This window comes from Scleropages formosus, chromosome 12 (genome assembly GCF_900964775.1).
Source record: "Scleropages formosus chromosome 12, fSclFor1.1, whole genome shotgun sequence".
Taxonomy (NCBI): Eukaryota; Metazoa; Chordata; class Actinopteri; order Osteoglossiformes; family Osteoglossidae; genus Scleropages; species Scleropages formosus.
Window position 1 is genome coordinate 16,252,761 of NC_041817.1, and position 6,000 is coordinate 16,258,760.

Here is a 6,000-nt window from a genome sequence, read left to right on the forward strand (position 1 = left end):
TTAGGGCTGTCAAAGGGGCAGCCAGAGTACTAAAAGCCCGAATGAACTGGCGATAAAAATTGGCAAAGCCTAGGAATCGCTGTAAGGCTTTTACTGTGGTTGGCTGCAGCCATTGGAGAACCGCCCTTACCTTTTCGGGGTCCGTGGCCACTCGATCTTTGTTGAGGATGAACCCCAAAAATTAAACCTGCTTCTGGAGGAAGTGGCACTTTTCTACTTTGACAAAAAGTCGATTCTGCAGCAGCCGCTGAAGAACCTGCCGGACCAGGGCCACATGCTCTTCCATAGACAGGGAATAGATCAGAATGTCATCCAGGTAAACCAGAACCCCTCGGTTGATGAGGTCTCCGAGGACATGGTTCACAGAGGCCTGGAAGACACTAGGAGCATTAGCGAGACCGAAGGGCATGACCAAACATTCATAGTGTCCGAGGGCGGTGCTAAAAGCGGTCTTCCTCTCATCCCCCTCCTGTATCCTTACCAGGTTGTAAGCACTGCGCAGATCCAACTTGGTGGACCACTGGGCTCGGCCCTGCATGGGATACATAGATAGGTCCCCCCGCATTGCGGTCCCCAAGACACAAAGTCACCAGTGCTCCACTTAAAGACAGGGTCATGCAGGGCGAGCCATGGAAAACCAAGGATTATTAGGGTCTCAGGGGCAGAAATAAGACAAAACTGCAGCTGTTCCTTGTGGCAGGCCCCCACTCTCAAGTGGAGGGGTTCAGTCTGGGTGTCGACGTACCCCTTTCCCAAAGACTGTCCGTCCAGTGCAATTACTTTTATCCGTACCCAACACTGGCGATGGGGCAAGTAGTGAGCCTTGGTAAGCCTTACATCCATAAAACAATCAGCAGCCCCCAAGTCCAGCAAAGCTTGGGTTTTAACTGAGTAGGGCCTCCAGGAGATAACCACGGGTACAGAGAGACAGTTGCACCAGAGAGTTCCACTCACCTGGGGCTCGGGGTGAATAGGTCATTGGACCCAGAGGTGGCCCAGTTCCCCACAGTAGAGGCAGAGGTGACACTGGATCTGGCGCAGTCGTTCGGTGGTGGTGAGGCGACCATGGCCAAGCTGCATGGAGTCAACCTTCCCACATGGACGGAGTTGTCCGTCCGGGACCTATCATGAACGGGGCTCTCTATCCTGGGCGAGGCTGTCCAGCGTGATGGCGGCTTCAATGAACTGACCAAGTGTCCATCTCTCGCCCCGGAGCACCAGTTCCTTTCGTAGCCTGGGATTCAGTCTGCGCCAAAACCAGGCAAGCAGGTCGGTCTGGCCCTAGCCACTGCTCTCTGCGAGAGTCCTGAACTCCACCACATAGTCTACTGCCGAGCGATCGCCTTGCGTCAGGTCCATGAGGCATTCGCTGGCAACCTGGTCAGTGCAGGGAAGCCCAAACATAGCCTGGAAGTGGGCTTTGAAGTTCTCATAGGAGGACTGGGAACAGCGCCCCCATGAGGCAGTGGCCCAGTCTGGTGCTCGTCTAGTCAGGAGAGAAACCATGTAAGTAATTCGGCTTAGATCAGAGCGGTACCCCTGGAGCAAACTGGAAAAGATGAGCTCGTACTGCAGCAGAAAACCAGCACAGCGTGCAGGGGTGCCATCATACCTGGTGGGGGTGGCCAGTCACAGATCTTGTTGGGGGCGCCGGCACAGCAAGAGCGGAAGGAGGTGCAAGCAGGGCGTGCTCAGTACGTAACGGTCTCCCCTCGTACCGGAACGCACTGATCAGATTCTGCAGAGCGTTGCGCAGGCGAGTGAGTGACTGTTCGTGTGCTCCCAGCAACGCTTCATGAGCAGCGAGTGCGCGCTGGAGGCACTCTGACTCCGCTGGTTCCAAATGTGAGGTGAACCCTTGTGTCACAGTGTCTCCCGGAGCAGAAGCACCGGACCCAAGTCCGGAGCATAGGAAAGTTTCTCAAGGGGTGATCCAAATGACGCAGTGGAATAAACAGGCAAATGATCACCGATGTGGGGGGCGCGGTGGCGCAGTGGGTTGGACCGAGTCCTGCTCTCCAGTGGGTCTGGGGTTCAAGTCCCGCTTGGGGTGCCTTGCGACGGACTGGCGTCCCGTCCTAGGTGTGTCCCCTCTCCCTCCAGCCTTCCGCCCTGTGTTGCCAGGTTAGGCTCTGGCTCTCCGTGACCTCCAATGGGACAAGCGGTTCAGAAAATGTGTGTGTGTGTGAGTGATCACCGATGTATGAACGAAATCCGAAGGGAGAATCCGAGAGTCGTAATACAGTAAACTGGTGAGAAGTCATGGTAGACCAAGAAGTCGTGGAGATACAGGAGCGGGTGCAGGGAAACAAGAAAGATGGTGAGGATGAGGGCGAGGAGGAGGAATCGGGGAAGTCAGGAGAGCTAAGGCAACAACTGCAAGTGAGTAACAAGGCTGAACAAGTTTCTCCAATTGTGTGCGCGCTGTGCTTTCCTTTTATACACTCGTCCCCTGATCTGCCACAGGTGTTCCTCGTTGCACCGAGGTGGAGGGCATGACGCAAATCTCTCCTTTTGTTGATGTACTCTGAATTTTTCTCTAAGATGTACGTCACTTTGGAGAAAAGCATCTGCTAAATGAATGAAAGTAAATGTAAAATAACAGTCCCCATTACAATACATATACATACAGATCAATAAAATGTATATGCAAAATCAAAGAACCAATAAAAATTAAGTAAACAAATTATAATTCCACAGAGGCCATCAAAATACCAGATTTGAACTGGGATAGAATTAAAAACTTCAGTTAAATCCAAAGGCCCCTAGAGCTGAAACCAAAGGCCCCTGCACCTTGCCTTGGCCTCATCATAGCCCTTCTCACATCTAGTCACATTCAGCTGCATTCTGAATTTCAGATCTGCCAAGGTTTTTAAACTCAACCCCAAGCTCCCAGCTCCATCTGTTTAGGGACAAGGTTGATCCTTACATTCCACAACTTGTGCTTCAGAATACTGATCTACAGTCATGTCCTGAGGTAGCTGATACCCTTTACTTTGGAAGGCCATGCCTTCATGACCTTATGAAAAAGTCAGCATCATTTTGTAATTTGGGCTTGTACGGAAATGTTCAACTTGAGACCAGACTGCCCAAGAAACATGTTTGAGTGCCTCCACCCCAGTGCACATGGGCTGCAGGCAGCCAGGTGTCTAGTCAACCCATGCCTATGTAGACGCTCCATGAGAATGACATGCTGACAGTGGTTGATTAGTGACAACACCAACAAAGTAAAAAGGAATAAACCCTCAATGGAACATTTAAGAAAATTACATAACATAATACATTCATTTAACTAAACTTAATTATGCTTACAGTAAGGCAACATGGAAGACAAACATCCTATTAACAATGGCAAATAATCACATCCATTAGTTAATGTGATTCTTCTATTTAACTGGAACAGTAGATTTATTATTATATGCTTGTAAATGTTTATACGTTAGTAAATCATAAAATGGAATTTCTGTTAATATATGGGATACTTAGTTCAAGAACAATTTGTACACTCGCTCACTCACTCACTCACTCACTATTAATGCCAGCTTATGCTAAGGCAGGGATATGGTGGCCTGAAGCCTTGCTAGAAAGCAGGGGGTGCTAGGCATGGCAGGATAGACTTGAAACAGGGAAGCAGTCCATTGCAGAGTAGCTGCACACATTCACACACCACGGTAAATTTGGAAGTCGAAAATCCACCTGAAACATGTGTCTGTGGATATTCTTGCAGTGTTTGCATGGATGCTCAGGTTTCCTCTCAAAGACACATGCTTTAGATGAACTGATGACTCCAAATTCCCCATAGTGTGTTAATGCGTGCATTACTATGGTTGTCCCGTGATGGACAAGTGTGTCCAGGGTTTGGCTCTGGCCATTTGCAGCAGTTGTGGAGTGCTGCCCCGGAGGCAGGCAGATGCTGGTTGGTTGTTGAGCAGGTCCGAGGACAGGAAGAGGAGGTGAGGCGTGCAAAAGCGGTCGCGTTGGTGAAGCAGGGTCAGTGGGTGAACTGGGAAGGTAGGGAGAGGAGGAAGTTCCACTGGCAAGATGTATGGGTGATGGAGGCGAGTTACCTTAAGTTTATTGTTGGAGCAACTTATGATGTGTTACCAACACCACAGAATGTTAAGCAATGGGCAGGTGGCGATGGTTCTTGTAAGTTGTGTGGTGGTGTGGCTATGCTGAAGCACATTTTGTCAGGGTGTAAGGTTAGTTTGGGGCAGGGGCACTATACTTGGTGCCATAATCAAGTTCTCAGATGTTTAGCAGGTGTGTTTGAGAGTAAGCGGCAAGTTGTGAATTCTCTGCCTGTTGGCAGTTTAGCTAGAGCAATTGGCTTTGTGCGGCCAGGAGAGAGTAGTACTATGCAAGGGCAGACGTGCCCTGGTAGGTGGGGTAATGCACGGGACTGGAAGCTGTTGGCTGACGTGGGCAAGCAGCTCCAGGTTCCACAGGTCATTGCTGTTACTTCACTGTGGCTGGACATGGTGTTATATTCAGAAGGTGAGCGTACTGTGTACTTTGTAGAGTTAACAGTGCCATTCGAGGATACTGTTGGGGAGGCATATGAGCGGAAACTGTTAAAGTATGCTGATCTGGTGGCAGAGGCAAGGAACCGTGGCTGGCGGGCTCATGTGAGGCCAGTAGAGGTTGGTGTTAGAGGGTTTGTGGCTAAATCAGCTACGGCATTGTTGGGAGAGTTTGATATTAGAGGCCGCTCGTTAAAGGTGGCGGTGAAGGCAAGTCAGTGGTTGCAGTTGAAAAGAGAACAGGGTAGTTGGGGTTACAGGCTGGAGGGAGGTGTGTGATGGTGGAAAGTTAGTGGCAGGTGATGAGTAAGGAGAGTCAGCTGGTGATAATTAAGGAGGTGTGGCCTTAAGTTGGATAGTTCAAATCTGTGGAGTGGCACATTTGCAGTTGGTTTGGTGGTAGTTATGGAGGTAGGGTTAGATGGTATGTATAGAGCTGTGGTTTAGCTGGTTGAGTTGGTGGGGTTGTGGTAGTTGTTGAGGGTGAAGGGTAATGAACATGTGTTTGGATGGGTGTGCGTCTGGGATGCTGGATTGTACTGTTGAGCCCTCTGGAGGTGTCGTGGGCCTAATTCAACGAAACACTGATGAAGGGAGGTGCCCACTTGATAACCTCAATGAAATACTCATGTTGGTGCCCGGCTGGTGTGGTTTGTTGGTTTGGCTGGTGAGTTAGGCTTGGTCTGGGGATTTGGTTTTGTTGGGGTTGGTTGATGGTGTTTTTTTTTGTGTTGGTTGTTAGCCTTGGTTTGGTGGTGGATCAGATGTGGTTTGTTGGTTTGGTGTTTGTTGGGGGGTGTGTTTGATGGTTGGTTATTAGGCTTGGTTTGTTGGCTTGATTTTGCTGGTGGTATGGATGGATGGTTCTGAGTTGATGTTAGACCTGGTCTGTGGGTTGTTGGTGGGAGTAGGCTTGGTTGTTTCTGTTGGTGGTTGTGCTGTGGTCTGTAGGTTTGGATTTGTTGGGTGTGGTTTGGTGGTTGGGTATTGTTAGTGGGGTGGCTGGTTTGTTGGGTTAGGCTTGCTGTAGGTGTTTGGTGGGTGTGGCTTCATGTTTTGTATTAGTCAGTTAGGCTTGGTTTGATTATTTGTTGGTATGTTAAATCTGGTTTATTGGTTTGGATTTTGGTTGGTGGGATTAGTTTTGGTTTGGTGGGTGGGTTAGGTCAGTTGAGTGTCTTGGTTTCAGGGCATGAAGATGTATGTTAGCTATGATGGGTGGTGTTCTGTGATTTTAGGATGGTGGGTGGACTGGGTCCTTGTGCAAAGCTGTTGGAAAAATACACATGGGGTATAACATCTTTTCCTGTGTATCTTGAATGTTACACTGCCTTGCACTTTCTATTTCTGTACACACACACATTTTCAGAACCGCTTGTCCCATACGGGGTCGCAGGGAACCGGAGCCTAACCGGGCAACACAGGGCGTAAGGCCGGAGGGGAAGAGGACACACCCAGGACAGGACACCAGTCCATC